This window comes from Chlorocebus sabaeus, chromosome 6 (assembly GCF_047675955.1).
Source record: "Chlorocebus sabaeus isolate Y175 chromosome 6, mChlSab1.0.hap1, whole genome shotgun sequence".
In the NCBI taxonomy this organism is placed as follows: domain Eukaryota; kingdom Metazoa; phylum Chordata; class Mammalia; order Primates; family Cercopithecidae; genus Chlorocebus; species Chlorocebus sabaeus.
The window spans coordinates 51,713,711-51,731,162 of NC_132909.1; the positions used below are offsets into that span (position 1 = coordinate 51,713,711).

Here is a 17,452-nt window from a genome sequence, read left to right on the forward strand (position 1 = left end):
ACGTTGAAAATAAAAGCCTTAATCTGAAAAACCAATTGGGAAAGAGGAAAAAGGATGCAAAAGAAAAGCAATGCTTTTACACAGCAAAGGATTTCCACCGTGCTCCCTTACTTGCCGCCGACCCCATCTCCAACCCCAATTCGGGGCAAACATTTTGAAGTCACTAACTGAAAGTCATTGGGGGAGTCCTTTACCTTTCCTTGAAAATCTGGAATGACGCGTTTTTAAGACAATTTGAGGTCGGCTAGCCCAAGGGGGCCGCTAATGCCCGTGTCCGGCCGACGCCGGACATATCTGGAGGTTTGGCTACTGAGCCCAGATCGTAGCTTTGCCAAACAGGCAACATTCGGGTCGGACCCCTTACCACGCAGCCAGAAAAGCCCCAACGCCTGCCTATTGTTGGAGCCGCTGCAATTGGGAGGGCTACTGTAGGGGTGCCGGGGGAGGGGGGGAGCTTTGTCCGGCGACCCTGGCGAGAGCGCGCGCAGAGAGGAACGCGCGGCCTCCACGCGGCCCGGGCCCCCCACCCACCCCGACGCTCCGCGGAGACCGCGGCTGCCGCGGTCTCGCGACGCTGTGGCCTTCCCCACGAGCGCGGCTGCCGGCGGGGCTTCTTGACCCTCGGGCGCCGCCGTACCCCGGTCCCGCACAGGGCGCGCCGGCGGCCCCCTCCCCCCTCGGCACCCCGGCTCCATTCAAACCGCCCTCCCTGGCCCCGCGCCGCGCTGCCCCCACGGCCCGCGTTCCTTACCGGGAGCCGCCGGCGCCGTCGCCTTCCCGGCGCCGCCCCCGCCCCTCCGCGCGGGGCCGGGGGCAGAGTGGGCGTCTCGCTTCTCCTCACGAAACAAAGAAGCCGCCGCAGCCGCCAAGCGAGGGGAAGCCTCGCGCGCGCGCCCGGCTGCCTCGGCCACCGCCCCCCCTTCACACACACGCGCGCCGCCCGCGCCCCCGCTACGCGCGCGCTCGCCGGATCCCCTCCCCCTCAGCACCGCGGCGGCCTCTCCAGCTTCCGCCGCCTGCCCAGCCTTGTGCGCGCGCCAGCCCGCCCTTCCGCTCCCCGCGCGCGTGCGCGCCCGCTCCTGGGCAGACAGAGGTGGGCGTGGTCCGGAGGAAGCACGCGCGTCCCGTGCACCGACCCACTCGGGCTGCGAGGCCTCGCGCCTGCGCACGGGCAGCTTCGCCCTCCGCACGCCGCGCGTCCTGACGCACGGGAGCATGCGCAGAGCGGGCGCCACTGCGGCGGCGACGGCGGCGGCGGTGGCAGCGGGGCAATTGGGGGATGGGATCCCGGTGGCCGTGGGATCCATGGGGAAAGGAGGTTCCTGAGGCTCGGAAATAGGAACCCTGGACCGTAGGACCGGCCGCCTGGGCCAAGACCGGGCAGTGGTTTTCCGCGGACCAAGGGCGCGCTTGGGAACCGCTTTGATCCCTGATCTGGGGCGGCAAGGCCTGTTTGGGGAGCTAGGCGGGGCCTGACCGTGGCCGCCTTCTCTGCAAAACCTCCCTAGTGCCGTTAATTAGCTTAGCAAATATTTATTGATCTGCTACTGTATCTCAGCCACCGTGGAGCCCACGGTCCAGTGGGGGAGGAGAACAAGAAGCAAGATTAATAAGCAAAAGAGTGCAGTGTGAGAGGCTGAACTTGGTGGCTCACGCCTGTAATCCAGCACTTTGGGAGACCGAGGCGGGCGGATCACCTGAGGTCAGGAGTTAGAGACCACCCTAACCAACACGGTGAACCCCGTCTCTACTAAAAATACAAAAATTAACCGGGCGCGGTAGGCCACGCCTGTAATCCCAGCACTTAGGGAGGCCTAGGCTGGTGGATCATGAGGTCAGGAGATCGAGACCATCCTGGCTAACACGGTGAAACCCCGTCTCTAGTAAAAATACAAAAAATTAGCCGGGCATGTTGGCAGGCGCCTGTAGTCCTAAACTACTCAGAAGGCTGAGGCAGGAGAATGACGTGAACCCGGGAGGCGGGGCTTGCAGTGAGCCCAGATTATAACATGGCACTCTAGCCTGGGCAACAGAGCAAGACTCTGTCTCAAAAAAGAAAAAAAGAGGCCAGGCACGGTGACTCACACCTGTAATCCCAACACTTTGGGAGGCCAAGGCAGGCAAATCACAAGGTCAGGAGTTCAAGACCAGCCTGACAAATATGGTGAAACCCTGTCTCTACTAAAAATACAAAAATTAGCTGGCATGGTGGCAGGCGTCTATAATCCCGGCCACTCAGAAGGCTGAAGCAGGAGAATTGCTTAAACCCCGGAGGGTGAGGTTGCAGTGAGCCGAGATCCCACCATTGCACACCAGCTGGGGTGACAGAGCAAGACTGCACCTCCAAAAAAAAAAAAAAAAAAATTGGCCGGGCTCAGGCCTGTAATCCCAGCACTTTGGGAGGCCGAGACAGGCAGATCACGAGGTCAAGAGATGTAGACCATCCTGGCCAACATGGTGAAACCCCGTCTCTACTAAAAATACAAAAATTAGCTGGGCATGGTGGTGGGCACCTATAATCCCAGCTACTCCGGAGGCTGAGGCAGGAGAATCGCTTGAACTCAGGAGGCAGAGGTGAGGTTGCAGTGAGCCGAGATCACCCCACTACACTCAAGCCTGGTGACAGAGTTGACAGAGGGAGACTCCGTCTCAAAAAAAAGATGACAAAGAAAGAAAGGAGGGGGAGGGAGGAAAGATGACCTATTGCCCTCAAATCTGGGCCTCAAGGTGATTTTCCAATTAGCTGGGCGTGGTGGCATGCGCCTGTAGTCCCAGCTACTTGGGAGGCGGAGGTAGGAGAATCTCTTGAACCCAGAAGGCACAGGTTGCCATGAGCCGAGATCGTGCCACTGCACTCCAGCCTGGCGACAAAGCGAGACTCTGTCTCACAAAAAAAAAAAAGAAAAAAATAAAAGAAGGTGATTTCCCTAAACCTAGCAGTGAGATATATAGTTCAGAAAACAATTCTTCCAAGACAGAAACTCAGGGTAATAGTTTTATTTTAGCCGGTAGCTGTGGTTTTAACACAATTCAGGAAATACCTAGCATTTCACATTACGTTTATACTAAGCATACCCCTTCTACCAATTACATATGGAAACCTGACTGCCCACACTTGTCAGAAATTTTGTGTTTTATTTTAGCCTTTTTTTTTTTTTTATCTTAAGTTGAATTTATTAAGCTCTTCTAAGATTCTGGCTCTGAATTATGGCACTTTGGGTCTCCATCAAGAGTAATCAAACTGGGCACAGTGGCTCATGCCTGTAATACCAGCACTTTCAGAGGCCGAGGTAAGAGGATCGCCTGAGCCCAGGAGTTTGAGACCAGCCTGGCCAACATAGGGAGATGAGACGGTATCTCTAGAAAACTTTTTAAAATGAGCAAGGTTTGGCTGGGCGCGGTTGCTCAAACCTGTAATCCCAGCACTTTGGGAGGCCGAGACGGGTGGATCACGAGGTCAGGAGATCGAGACCATCCTGGCTAACACCGTGAAACCCCGCCTCTACTAAAAAATACAAAAAACTAGCCGGATGAGGTGGCGGGCGCCTGTAGTCCCAGCTACTCGGGAGGCTGAGGCAGGAGAATGGCATGAACCCGGGAGGCAGAGCTTGCAGTGAGCTGAGATCCGGCCACTGCGCTCCAGCCTGGGCGACAGAGCGAGACTCCATCTCAGGAAAAAAAAAAAAAAAAAGAGCAAGGCGTGCTCATTCAGCCTATAGTCCCAGCTACTCGGAAGGCTGAGGAGAGAGAATCACTTGAGGCCAGGAGATCAAAGCTGTGTGAGTCATGATTTCATCACTGCACTCCAGCCAGGGCCACAGAGCGAGACCCAGTCTCAAAAAACTAAATAGGAATAAACTACTGAGATGCACAACAGCTGAGATGAATGAATCTCTAGGAAATTATGCTCTGGGTGGGAGCAGGGAGGGGAGGGGTGGGAAGCCAATCTCAAAAATGTTACATACTATCTGATTAATTTGTTTTGTTTTGAGATGGGGTCTCGCTCTGTCTCCCAGGCTGGAGTATAGTGGTACAGTCTTGGCTCACTGCAACCTCCACCTCCTGGGTTCAAGCAATTCTTCTGCCTCAAGCCTCCCAAATAGCTGAGATTGCAGGCGCCCACTACCATGCCTGGCTAATTTTTGTATTTCTAGTAGGGACGGGGTTTCACCACGTTGGCCAGGTGGGTCTGGAACTCCTGACCTCAAGTGAGCCACTCGCCTCAGCCCTGATCAGTATTTTGAATGTGGGCGTGAATATGCAAACCTACGTAGGAAGCAAATTGTATAACATTTACTATACACTCACACACACACCCACACACACACAAATGAGTACAACTAAGATGGAGAAAATCCACCTAAGATTGCTCTGGGCGCTGTGGCTCTTTCCTGTAATCCTAGCACTTTGGGAGGCCAAGGGGGGCAGATCACTTGAGGCCAGGAGTTTGAAACCAGCCTGGCCAACATGGGAAAACCCTGTCTCTACTAAAAATACAAAAGTTAGCCAGGCTTGGTGGCGGGCACCTGTGGTCCCAGTTTTACTTGTACTTGGGAGACTGAGGCAGGAGAATCTCTCCAACCTAGGAGGTGGAGATTGCAGTCAGTGAGATCACACCACTGCACTCCTGTCTGGGTGACTGAGCGAGAGTCCATCAAAAATTAATATATAAATCTGGGAGTGGCATCCACAAGACAGTGGCAGAACAAGTTTTCCAACCCTGAACTGGAGCTGCTGGAAGCTGTCCCAAGGCAAACCAAGCTGGGCTTTCCCGAACATCACCTGCAGATGTGAGAAGAGTAAGCCCGGCCGAGTCTGGGCCTCAGCAGCTCTGCTTCTCTCAGGAAAGGCGTTTCGCTGTGCTGGGCTCATCCAGCTATTACTTTTCCCTGGGGCTGCACACCAATTCTTCTAATGACTTTATAAACATTTATTTATTAAGTTAGTTAGTTACTTTTTTTTTTTTGAGACAGAGTCTCGCTTTGTTGCCCAGGCTGGAGTGCAGTGGCGTGATCTTGGCTCACTGCAAGCTCTGCCTCCCGGGTTCACACCATTCTCCTGCCTCAGCCTCCCAAGTAGCTGGACTACAGGCACCCTCCACCACACCTGGCTAATTTTGCTTTGTTTTGTTTTGTTCTGTTTTGTTTTTTTTGAGACAGAGTATTGCTCTGTTGCCCGGGCTGGAGTGCAGTGGCCGGATCTCAGCTCACTGCAAGCTCCGCCTTCCGGGTTTATGCCATTCTTCTGTCTCAGCCTCTGGAGTAGCTGGGACTACAGGCACCCACCACTTTGCCTGGCTAGTTTTTTGTATTTTTTAGTAGAGACGGGGTTTCACCGTGTTAGCCAGGATGGTCTCAATCTCCTGACCTCATGATCCGCCCATCTCGGCCTCCCAAAATGCTGGGATTACAGGCTTGAGCCAGCCGCCTGGCCTTTTTTTTTTTTTTTTTTTTTTTTTTAGAAGAGACAAGGTTTCACCATGTTGGCTAGGCTGATCCCCAACTCCTGACCTCAGGTGATCCGCCTGCCTCGGCCTCCCAAAGTGCTGGGATTATAGGCATGAGCACCATGTCCGACTTCACCACAATATTGTTGTTGTTTTTTGAGACAGAGTCTCACTCTGTCACCCAGGCTGCAGTGCAGTGTCGAGATCTTGGCTCACTGCAACCTCCACCTCTCAGGTTCAAGCAATTCTCCTGCCTCAGCCTCCTGAGTAGCTGGGATTATAGGGACATGCCACCACACCAAGATAATTTTTGTATTTTTATTAGAGATGGAGTTTCACCATGTTGGTCAGGCTGGTCTCAAACTCCTGACCTCAGGTGATCCACCTGCCTCAGCCTCCCAAAGTGCTGGGATTTCAGGTGTGAGCCACCGCACCCGGCCTGCACAATTTTTAAAAAAGTCCTAAACAGCAATACTCCAGGCTACCCAACTATCCACCGCTGAGCCCTGCCTAGGTCCTTGTGATCAGTTTCAGGTGCAGGCTGAGAGATGTGAGAAATCTTCAAATGAAAAGAATCAGCCCCAGGTAACTGAGAATTGACTGCTGATCCGGTCACCCTGGGAAATTCAAGAGACTGATTTCATCTGATTAAGAGCATGGCTTCTGGGCCAGGTGTGGGGGTTCAAGCCTGTAATCCCAGAACTTTGGGAGGCTGAGGCGGGCAGATCACTGGAGGTTAGGAGTGCGAGACCAGCCTGGCCAACATGGTGAAATCCGGTCTCTGCTAAAAATACAGAAATTAGCCAGGCGTGGTGTTAGGGTGCCTGTATTCCCTGCTACTGAGGAGGCTGAGGCACAAGAATCGCTTGAACCCAGGAGGTGGAGGTTGCAGTGAGCGGAGATCACACCATGGCACTCCAGCCCTGGGCAAGAGTGAGATTGTGTCTCAAAAAGAAAAAGAAAAAAAAAAAAATTATGGCTTCTGTATTTCTGGGCTATTTCCAAAGCCAGGGGATGCGGAGGTGCCTGCCATGTACTCACATCATCAGACCTTCTGAGATTAATTTCATGTTCCATGTGACAGAATGGAATTAGGAAGGCACCAGGCGGCAGTGAGTCAGCCAGCAGGCGGGGGAATTACTGCCAAGAGGCCTCACTTGGAAGAAAAGCTGTTCTTTTGGCGGCGCCAAAGCTGGTTTTCCTTTTTTTTTTTTTTTGAGACAGTTTCGCTCTTGTTGCCCAGGCCGCAGTGCAATGGCGCCATCTCGGCTCACCGCAACCTCCACCTCCCGGGTTCAAGCGATTCTCTTGTCTCAGCCTCCCGAGTAGCTGGGATTACAGGCGTATGCCACCACGCCTGGCTAATTATTATTATTATTAATTTTTTTTTTTTCTGAGACAGAGTCTCCTTCTGTCGCCCAGGCTGAAGTGCACTGGCGCGATCTCAGCTCACTACAAGCTCTGCCTCCCGGGTTCACTCCATTCTCCTGCCTCAGCCTCCTGAGTAGCTGGGACTATAGGCCCCTGCCACCTCGCCTGGCTAATTTGTTGTATTTTTAGTAGAGATGGGGTTTCACTGAATTAGCCAGGATGGTCTCCATCTCCTGACTGCGTGATCTGCCCGCCTCGACCTCCCAAAGTGCTGGGATTGAGTCACTGCGCCTAGCCAACACCTGGCTAAATTCTTGTATTTTGGGTAGAGATGGGGGTTTCATCATATTGGTCAAGGCGGGTTTCGAACTCCTGACTTCAGGTGATTCACCCACCTCGGCCTCCCAAAGTGCTGGGATTACAGGTGTGAGCCACCACGCCTGGCCTAATTTTTTTTTTATTTTTTGAGACACAGTCTTGCTCTTGTCGCCCAGGCTGGAGTACAATGGTACAATCTTGAATCACTGAAACATTTGCTTCCCGGGTTCAAGCAATTCTCCTGCCTTAGCCTCCCAAGTAGCTGGGGTTACAGGTGCGCGCCACCGTGTCTGGCTAATTTTTGTGTTTTAGTAGAGATTGGGTTTCACAATGTTGGCCAGGCTGGTCTCAAACTCCTGGCCTCAACTGAGCCACCTCAGCCTCCCAAAGTGCTGGGATTACAGGCGTGAGCCACTGCGCCTGGCCAAAAAAATAAAATAAAAATTTTTAAAAGGCCGGGCACAGTAGCTCACTCCTGTAATTCCAGCACTTTGGGAGGCCAAGGCAGGCGGATCACCTGAGGACAAGGGTTCGAGACCAGATTGGCCAATATGGTGAAACCCTGTCTCTACTAATACAAAAATTAGCTGAGCATGATGACATGTCCCTGTAGTTCTAGCTACTCAGAAGGCTGAGGCAGGAGAATTGCTTGAGCCTGGAGGTGGGGGTTGCAGTGAGCCGAGATCGCATCCATGAACTCTCGCCTGCGCAACAGAGCAAGACTCTGTCTCAAAAAAAAAAAAAGAAAGACAGCCAGGTGTGGTGGCTCATAACTGTAATTACAACAATTTGGAAAGCCAAGGCAGGAGGACTGCTTGAGTACAGGAGTTCCAGACCAGCCTAGGCAACATGGCAATATCCCATCGCTATAAAACAATAAAAAAATTGTCGCCAGGCACAGTGGCTCATGCCTGTAATCCGAGCACTTTGGGAGGCCGAGGCAGGTGGATCACTTGAGGTCGAGAGTTCGTGACCAGCATGACCAACATGGAGAAACCCCATCTCTACTAAAAATACAAAATTAGCTGGTCGTGGTGGTGCATGCCTGTAATCCCAGCTACTCAGCAGGCTGAGGCAGGAGAATCGCTTGAATCCAGGAAGCGGAGGTTGCGGTGAGCCGAGATCGCGCCATTGCACTGCAGCCTGGGCAACAAGAGTGAAACTCAGTCTCAAAAAACAAAAACAAAAAACAAAAACAAAACAAATTTGCTAGGCATGGTGGCACATGCCTGTAATCCTAAATACTGGGGAGGCCGAGGTGGGAGGCTCACTTAGGTCCAGGAGGTCAAAGCTGCAGTGAGCTATGATCGCTCTACTGCACTCCAGCCTGGGTGACAGAGGAAGACCCTGTCTCAAAAAATTTTTTTTAAAAAAGGAAGATCACTGATAACTAATAATCTTCCGCTGCTGAAGGCTTTATTTGAATTGCAATGGAAAATACTGAGAACACAGAGAATGTTAAGTAACTATCTGTCAATGTTGATAATCTTGATCTCAACACAATTTTCCAGTTTATTTGCTCCAGAATTAGGAGGAAAAGAAGGCTTTATATTTGAAAGACAGTCATGTGGAATCAAGTTTCATAACCAAGGAGCTGCTACCAAAAATATTCCGTTTCTAGGCCAGGTGCAGTGGCTCACACCTGTAATCCCAGCACTTTGGGAGGCTGAGGCAGGTGGATCACGAGGTCAGGAGAGTGAGACCATCCTGGCCAACATGATGAAATGCTGTCTCTACTAAAAATATATAAAAAATTGGCCAGGTGTGCCGGGCGCGGTGGCTCACGCCTGTAATCCTAGCACTTTGGGCGTCTGAGGCAGGTGGATCACGAGGTCAGGAGATCGAGACCACCCTGGCTAACACAGTGAAACCCTGTCTCTACTGAAAATACAAAAAATTAGCTGGGCGTGGTGGCAGGCACCTGTAGTCCCAGCTACTCAGGAGGCTGAGGCAGGAGAATCACTTGAACCCAGGAGGCGGAGCTTACAGTGAGCTGAGATCACACCACTGCACTCCAGCCTGGCAACAGAGCGAGACTCCGTCTCAGAAAAATAAAATAAAATAAAATAAAATAAAGTAATGCGGTTTCTATCTGAAAGTAGCTCTACAGCCCTGTGACTCTAATGTAATACTGACTATGTCTGATCTGGTGGATCCATGTCCCTGGGCACTTCCTGCTGTTGAATTTTAGTTCTTTCTCTTTCTTTCCTTTCTTTCCTTCTTTCTTTCTTTCTTTCTTTCTTTCTTTCTTTCTTTCTTTCTTTCTTTCTTTCTTTCTTTTTCTTTCTTTCTTTTCCTTCCTTCCTTCCTTCTTTCTTTCTTTTTCTCTTTCTTTCTCTTTCTTTCTCTCTCTCTCTCTCTCCTCTCTCTCTCTTTCTTTTTTTTTTTTTTTTTTTTTTGATGGAGTCTCGCTCTGTTGCCAGGCTGGAGTGCAGTGGCACAATCTTGGCTCACTGCAACCTCCGCCTCCCGGGTTCAAATGATTCTCCTGCCTCAGCCTCCCGAGTAGCTGGGATTAATTACAGCTGACTGCCACCACGCGCGGCTAATTTTGTATTTTTAGTAGATTCAGGGTTTCTCCATGTTGGTGAGGCTAGTCTTGAACTCCTCACCTCAAGCGATCTGCAAGCTTCAGCCTCCCAAAGTGCTGAGATTACAGGCATGAGTCACCCCGCCCCACCTTTTTTTCTTCTTCTTCTTCTTCTTCTTTTTTTTTTTTTTTTGAGATAGAGTCTGGTTCTGTCCCCTAGGCTGGAGTGCATTGGTGCAATTTTGGCTCACTGCAATCTCCATCTCCCAGGTTCAAGCGATTCTTCTGCCTAAACCTCCCGAGTAGCTGGAATTACAGGTACCTGCCACCAAGCCTGGCTAATTTTTTCTATTTTTATTTTTATTTTTTTTCTTTTGAGACAGAGTTTCGCTCTCATTGCCGAGGCTGGAGTTCAATGGCCCGATCTTGGCTCACCACAACCTCTGCCTCCCAGGATCAAGCAATTCTCCTACCTCAGCCTCCCAAGTAACGGGGATGTCAGGCATGCACCACCATGCCTGGTTAAAATTTTTTGTATTTTTGGTAGAGATAGGGCTTCTCCATATTGGTCAGGCTACTCTCAAACTCCCAGCCTTAGGTAATCCTCCTTTGTCGACCTCCTAAAGTGCTGAGATTACAGGCGTCAGCCACCCCACCTGGCCTAATTTTTTGTATTTTTAGTAGAGACAGGTTTTTACTATGTTGACCAGGCTGGTCTCGAACTCCTGACCTCGTGATCTGCCCGCCTTGGCCTCCCAAAGTGCTGGGATTACAGGCATGACCCACTGCGTCCGGCTTTTTTTTTTTGAGATGGAGTCTCGCTCTGTCACCCAGGCTGGAGTGCAGTGGCGCCATCTCGGCTCACTGCAAGCTCCGCCTCCCGGGTTGACGCCATTCTCCTGCCTCAGCCTCCCCAGCAGCTGGGACTACAGGCGCCCGCCACCACGCCTGGCTAACTTTTTGTATTTTTAGTAGAGATGGGGTTTCACCATGTTAGCCAGGATGGTCTTGATCTCCTGACCTCATGATCCGCCCGCCTCAGCCTCCCACAGTGCTGGGATTACAGGCGTGAGTCACCGTGCCTGGCCTTTTTTTTTTTTTTTTTTGAGGCGGAGTCTTGCTCTGTCGCCCAGGCTGGAGTGCAGTGGCACTATCTCGGCTCACTGCAAACTCCACCTCCTGGGTTCACGCCATTCTCCTGCCTCAGCCTCCTGGGACTACAGGCGCCTGCCACCACGCCCGGCTAATTTTTTTGTATTTTTAGTAGAGATGGGGTTTCACCGTGTTAGCCAGGATGGTCTCGATCTCCTAACCTCGTGATCCACCCATCTCGGCCTCCCAAAGTGCTGGGATTACAGGCTTGAGCCACCGCGCCCGGCCTTTTTTTTTTTTTTTTTTTTTAATGTAGGGTCTCACTCTTTCTTTTTTTTTTTTTTTTTTTTTTTGAGACGGAGTCTCGCTGTGTCTCCCAGGCTGGAGTGCAGTGGCGCGATCTCGGCTCACTGCAAGCTCCGCCTCCCGGGTTCACGCCATTCTCCCGCCTCAGCCTCCCAAGTAGCTGGGACTACAGGCGCCCGCCACCACGCCCAGCTAGTTTTTTGTATTTTTAGTAGAGACGGGGTTTCACCATGTTAGCCGGGATAGTCTCGATCTCCTGACCTCGTGATCCACCCGCCTCAGCCTCCCAAAGTGCTGGGATTACAGGCTTGAGCCACCGCGCCTGGCCCCTTTTTTTTTTTTTTTTGAGACGGAGTCTTGCACTGTGCCCCAGGCTGGAGTGCAGTGGCGCGATATCGGCTCACTGCAAGCTCCGCCCCCTGGGTTCACGCCATTCTCCTGCCTCAGCCTCCCGAGTAGCTGGGACTACAGGCGCCGCCACCACGCCCGGCTAGTTTTTTGTATTTTTTTTTTAGTAGTGACGGGGTTTCACTGTGTTAGCCAGGATGGTCTCGATCTCCTGACCTTGTGATCCGCCCGCCTCGGCCTCCCAAAGTGCTGGGATTACAGGCTTGAGCCACCGTGCCCGGCCGGGTCTCACTCTTTCACCCACACTGGAGTGCAGTGGTGTGATCTCATCTCACTGCAACCTCCGCCTCCCAGGCTCCAGCGATTCTCCTGCCTCAGCCTCCAGAGTAGCTGGGATTACAGTTGCCAGCCACCCCGCCTGACTAATTTTTTTTTTTTTTTTTTTAGACGGAGTCTCTCTCTCTTGCCAGACTGGAGTGCAGTGGTGTGATCTTGGCTCACTGCAACCTCCATCTCCCAGGTTCAAGCAATTCTCCTGCCTCAGCCTCCTGAGTAGCTGGACTACAGGTGCGTGCCACTACGCCTGGCTAATTTTTTGTATTTTTAGTAGAGATGGGGTTTCACCGTGTTAGCCAGGATGGTCTCAATCTCCTGACCTCATGACCCGCCCACCTCGGCCTCCTGTAGTGGTGGGATTACAGGCGTGAGCCACCATGCTTGACCTAATTTTTGTATTTTTAGTAGAGACAAGGTGTCACCATGTTGGCCAGGCTGGTCTCAAACTGCTGACCTCAGGTGATCCTTATATCTATACCTCGGCCTTCCAAAGTGGTGGGATTACAGGTGTGAGCCACCAGGCCTGGCCAGTACTGGAATGTTAATGACAATTTTATTTTATTTTATTATTATTTTTTTCATGACGGAGTCTCATTCTGTCACCCAGGCTGGAGTGCAGTGGCTCATTGCAACTTCTGTGTCTCAGGTTCAAGTGGTTCTCCTGCCTCGGCCTCCCAAGTAGGGGGGTTTATTCGGCGCACCCCCCCCACCATACCCAGCTAATTTTTGTATTTTTAGTAGAGACGGGGTTTTGCCATGTTGGCCAGGTTGGTGTCAAACTCCTGATCTCAGGTAATCTGCCTGCCTCAGCCTCCCCAAGTGCTGGGATTAGAGGCGTGAGTCACTGTGTCCAACCTTTTTTCTTAATTTTCTTGTAGAGTGGGGTCTCATTATGCTGTCCAGGCTGGTCTCAAATTCCTCAGCTTAAGTGATCCTCCTGCCTCAGACTCTCAAAGTGCTGAGATTACAGGCCTGAGCCACCATGGCTGGCCAAATATTTTAATTTCGAATGATGAAGATTTTTGTTTGTTTGATTGAATATCTGATAGCAAACCAGGTCGTGTAGTCTGCCCTCCTGCTGAGAACTAAAAGAGCTATTCCAGGAAGTTTAATTTTGGCATGATAGGCATTTTGGCTTAGTTGCTTCTTGGTTGAGGGGGATTTCCTGTACATGGTAGAACGTTTAGCAGCTCATTAGATCCCAGTAACACCCCTCCTCCAGTTCTGACAACTAGAAATGTCTCCAGATATTGTGAAATATTTCCAGGGAGGTCAAAATTTCCCCTGCTTGAGAACCAGTGGAGAAAACAAAACATTTAATTAATTAATTAATTTCTTTTTTTTTTTTTTTTTTTTTTTTTTTTTTTTTTTTTTGAGGCGGAGTGTAGCTCTGTCGCCCAGGCTGGAGTGCAGTGGCCGGATCTCAGCTCACTGCAAGCTCCGCCTCCCGGGTTCACGCCATTCTCCGGCCTCAGCCTCCCGAGTAGCTGGGACTACAGGCGCCCGCCACCTCGCCCGGCTAGTTTTTTGTATTTTTTAGTAGAGACGGAGTTTCACCGTGTTAGCCAGGATGGTCTCGATCTCCTGACCTCGTGATCCGCCCGTCTCGGCCTCCCAAAGTGCTTCGATTACAGGCTTGAGCCACCGCGCCCGGCCAATTAATTAATTTCTTTATTTTTTCAGACGGAGTTTCACTCTGTCGCCCAGGCTGGAGTGCAGTGGCGTGATCTTGGTTCACTGCAAACTCCGCCTCCCGAGTTCACGCCATTCTCCTGCCTCAGCCTCCCAAGTAGCTGGGACTACAGGCGCCCGCCACCACGCCCAGCTAATTTTTTGTATTTTTAGTAGAGATGGGGTTTCACAGTGTTAGCCAGGATGGTCTCGATCTCCTGACCTTGTGATCTGTGCGCCTCGGCCTCCCAAAGTGCTGGGATTACAGGCGTGAGCCACCGTGCCAGGCCAAAACATTTAATTTAATATATATTTAATATATTGTTCTTTTTTTGTGGCTTTTCTTTTGAGATGGAGTCTCGTTCTGTTGCCCAGGCTGGAGTGCAGTGGCGGATCTGCAGTCCAACCTAGGTGACAGAGCAAATCTCAGAGAAATGCTTTCTCTTTTTTTGTTTGAGATGGAGTTTCACTCTGTCGCCCAGGCTGGAGTGCAGTGGCGTGATCTTGGTTCACTGCAAGCTCTGCCTCCCGAGTTCACCCCATTCTCCTGCCTTAGCCTCCCGAGTAGCTGGGACTACAGGCGCCCGCCACCACACTCGGCTAATTTTTTGTTGTATTTTTACTAGAGACGGGTTTTCACCGTGTTAGCCAGGATGGTCTCGATCTCCTGACATTGTGATCCACCCGCCTCGGCCTCCCAAAGTGCTGGAATTACAGGCGTGAGCCACCATGCCCGGCCTCTCCCTCTTTCTTTCTTTTTTTTTTTTTTTTTGAGACAAAGTCTTGCTCTGTCGCACAGAATGGTGTCAAAATCCTGGGCTCAAGCGATCCTCCTGCCTTGGCCTCTGAAAGTGCTGGGATTACAGGAATGAGCCACAGCGTCCAGCCTTGCTGTTCTCATGGGTGTGACATGTTATCTCTCCCTCTTTTTTTCTCTTCTTTTTTTTGAGATGGGGTCTCGCTCTGTCACCCAGGCTGGAGTGCAGTGGCGCGATCTCAGTTCACTACAACCTCTGCCTCCTGGGTTCATGCCATTCTCCTGCCTCAGCCTCCCAAGTAGCTGGGATTACAGGCATGTGCCACCACGCCCAGCTAATTTTTGCATTTTTGGTAGAGATGGGGTTTCACCATGTTTGCCAGGCTGGTTGCAAACTCTTTATATCAATTTGAAGTTCAGGGATCCCCAAGACCCTATTTTTTTTTTTTTTTTTTTTTGAGACAGAGTCTGGCTCTGTCGCCCAGGCTGGAGTGCAGTGGCCGGATCTCAGCTCACTGCAAGCTCCGCCTCCCGGGTTTACGCCATTCTCCTGCCTCAGACTCCCGAGTAGCTGGGACTACAGGCGCCGCCACCACGCCCGGCTAGTTTTTTGTATTTTTTAGTAGAGACGGGGTTTCACCGTGTTAGCCAGGCTGGTCTCGATCTCCTGACCTCGTGATCCGCCCGTCTCGGCCTCCCAAAGTGCTGGGATTACAGGCTTGAGCCACCGCGCCCGGCCCCCAAGACCCTATTTAGGGCTGGTAATTTGCTAGAAAGACTCACAGAATTCATTGGAAGCTCTTGGTGCTCACGGTTATGGTTTACTACAGGGAAAGCTACAGATGGGAATCGGCCACAGGAAGAGGCTCACAGGGTAGCATCTAGGATGATTCCAGATGCAGTTTCCAGTAGTCCCCTCTATGGAGCTGTGGAAGCATGAACTCCTCTTGGCAATGATGTGTGATGACATACATGACTCCATACTCACACTCATTGCCAGCCACAGATGCTCACCTTAGCCTTGGTGTTCAGAGTTATATGGGGCTCATCATGTGTACAAATAATGGATTGATTGACTGGCTATAGGTTGATCTCAATCTCCAGGTCAACCGATACCACATGACCCAATTTCCCTATCCTAAACAGTGTCTTCCTCCCTCCCTCTTTCCCTCTCTCTCTCTCTCTCTCTTTCTTTTTGACAGGGTCTCATTCTGTTACTCTCAGGCTGGAGTGCAGTGGCATGATCTCATCTCACTGCAACCTCTGCTTCCCAGGTTCAAGCTATTCTCATGCCTTAGCCTCCCAAGTAGCTGGGATTACAGGCATGAACCACCACACCCAGCTAAATGTTTGTGTGTTTTTTTAGTAGAGATGGGATTTTGTCATGTTGGCCAGGCTGGTCTCAAACTCCTGACCTCAGGTAATCTACCACCTTGGCTTCCCAAAGTGCTGGGATTACAGGTGTGAGCCACTGCGCCCAGCTCCTGCATTTTATTTCTTTTTTTTTTTTTTTTTTTTTTTGAGACGGAGTCTCGCTCTGTCGCCCAGGCTGGAGTGCAGTGGCCGGATCTCAGCTCACTGCAAGCTCCGCCTCCCAGGTTCACGCCATTCTCCTGCCTCAGCCTCCCGAGTAGCTGGGACTACAGGCGCCCGCCACCTCGCCCGGCTAGTTTTTTGTATTTTCAGTAGAGACGGCGTTTCACCATGTTAGCCAGGATGGTCTCGATCTCCTGACCTCGTGATCCGCCCGTCTCGGCCTCCCAAAGTGCTGGGATTACAGGCTTGAGCCACCGCGCCCGGCCTGCATTTTATTTCTTTATTCCTTTTTTTTTTTTTTTTGAGACGGAGTCTCGCTCGTCGCCCAGGCTGGAGTGCAGTGGCCGGATCTCACTGCAAGCTCCGCCTCCCGGGTTTACGCCATTCTCCTGCCTCAGCCTCTGGGAGTAGCTGGGACTACAGGCGCCCGCCACCTCGCCCGGCTAGTTTTTTGTATTTTTTAGTAGAGACAGGGTTTCGCGGTGTTAGCCAGGATGGTCTCTATCTCCTGACCTCGAGATCCACCCGTCTCGGCCTCCCAAAGTGCTGGGATTACAGGCTTGAGCCACCGCGCCCGGCATTCCTTTTTTTTTGAGACGAAGTCTGGCTCTGTCACCCAGGCTGGGATGTGTAGCGGTGCAATCTCGGTTCACTGCAACCTCTGCCTTCTGAGTTCAAGTGATTCTCCTGCCTCAGCCTCCCAAGTAACTGGGATTACAGGTGTGTGCCACCATACCCCGCTAATTTTTTTGTTTTTGTTTTTTGAGATGGAGCTGGAGTGCAGTGGCGCGATCTTGGCTCACTGCAAGCTCCGCCTCCCAGGTTCATGCCATTCTCCTGCCTCAGCCTCCTGAGTAGCTGGGACTACAGGCGCCTGCCACCACGGCCGGCTCATTTTTTTTTTTTTTTTTTTTTTTTTTTTTTTTTTTTTTTTTTAGTAGAGATGGGGTTTTACTGTGTTAACCAGGATGGTCTCGATCTCCTGACTTCATTATCCTCCCGCCTCGGCCTCCCAAAGTGCTGGGATTACAGGCATGAGCCACTGCACCCAACCAACTTTTTTGTATTTTTAGTAGAGACAAGGTTTTGCTATGTTGGCCAGCCTGGTCTTAAACTCCTGACCTTAGGTGATCAGCCCGCTCCAGCCTCCCAAAGTGCTGGGATTACAGGCATGAGCCACTGTGCCCGGCCCCTGCATTTTATTTCAGTGGAAGAATGTCTAACTTAATTTTCCCACAAATGGTTTCCAGATCAACTCTCACTCAGAGCAAACACTAGATCAGGCCTCTGCAAGGAACCACAGATTAGTGCAGCTGGGAAATGGGTAACGCCCACCTGATAGAGAAAGGCGGTTCTTGCTCCCTCTAGTGTTCACCACACACTACAGATGTCCTGCTGTTCCCCTGTAAGGCGACCAGTAATACCTACCATATCAGCTTTGAAATGACCAAGATGTCACTAAGTAGGTGGGTGAATAAACTAACTGGGGTCCATGCAGACAATGGAATATATTCCGTGAGATAATATATTACACTAGAAAAGAACTAGCTGCTCAGAAGGCTGAGGTTGGAGGATCACTTGAGCCCAGGGGTTCGAGACAAGCCTGAGACTACATCTCTATGGGGAAAAAAAAATTAGCTGGGAGTGGTGGCACATGCCTGTAGTCCCAGCTATTCAGAAGGCTGAGGCAGGAGAATCGCTTGAACCCGGCAGGTGGAGGTTGCGTGAGCCGAGATTGCGC

At 51.3% G+C, this 17,452-nt stretch overlaps 1 protein-coding gene across 7 annotated transcripts in view; it reads right to left on the bottom strand.

Annotated features, from left to right (window-relative positions):
• SMARCA4 (SWI/SNF related BAF chromatin remodeling complex subunit ATPase 4) overlaps window positions 1–925 on the bottom strand; it is a 102,143-nt gene extending 101,218 nt beyond the window's left edge. For 6 of the 7 annotated variants that reach the window (XM_007995270.3, XM_007995269.3, XM_007995266.3 and 3 more), the window contains exon 1: window positions 752–925. The gene's annotated coding sequence lies outside the window, so the exon portion shown is untranslated. Of the gene's footprint in view, window positions 1–194; window positions 286–751 lie in introns of those variants that run through there. The other variant, XM_007995264.3, reaches the window with a different exon arrangement.
• Window positions 926–17,452: the final 16,527 nt, after the last annotated feature.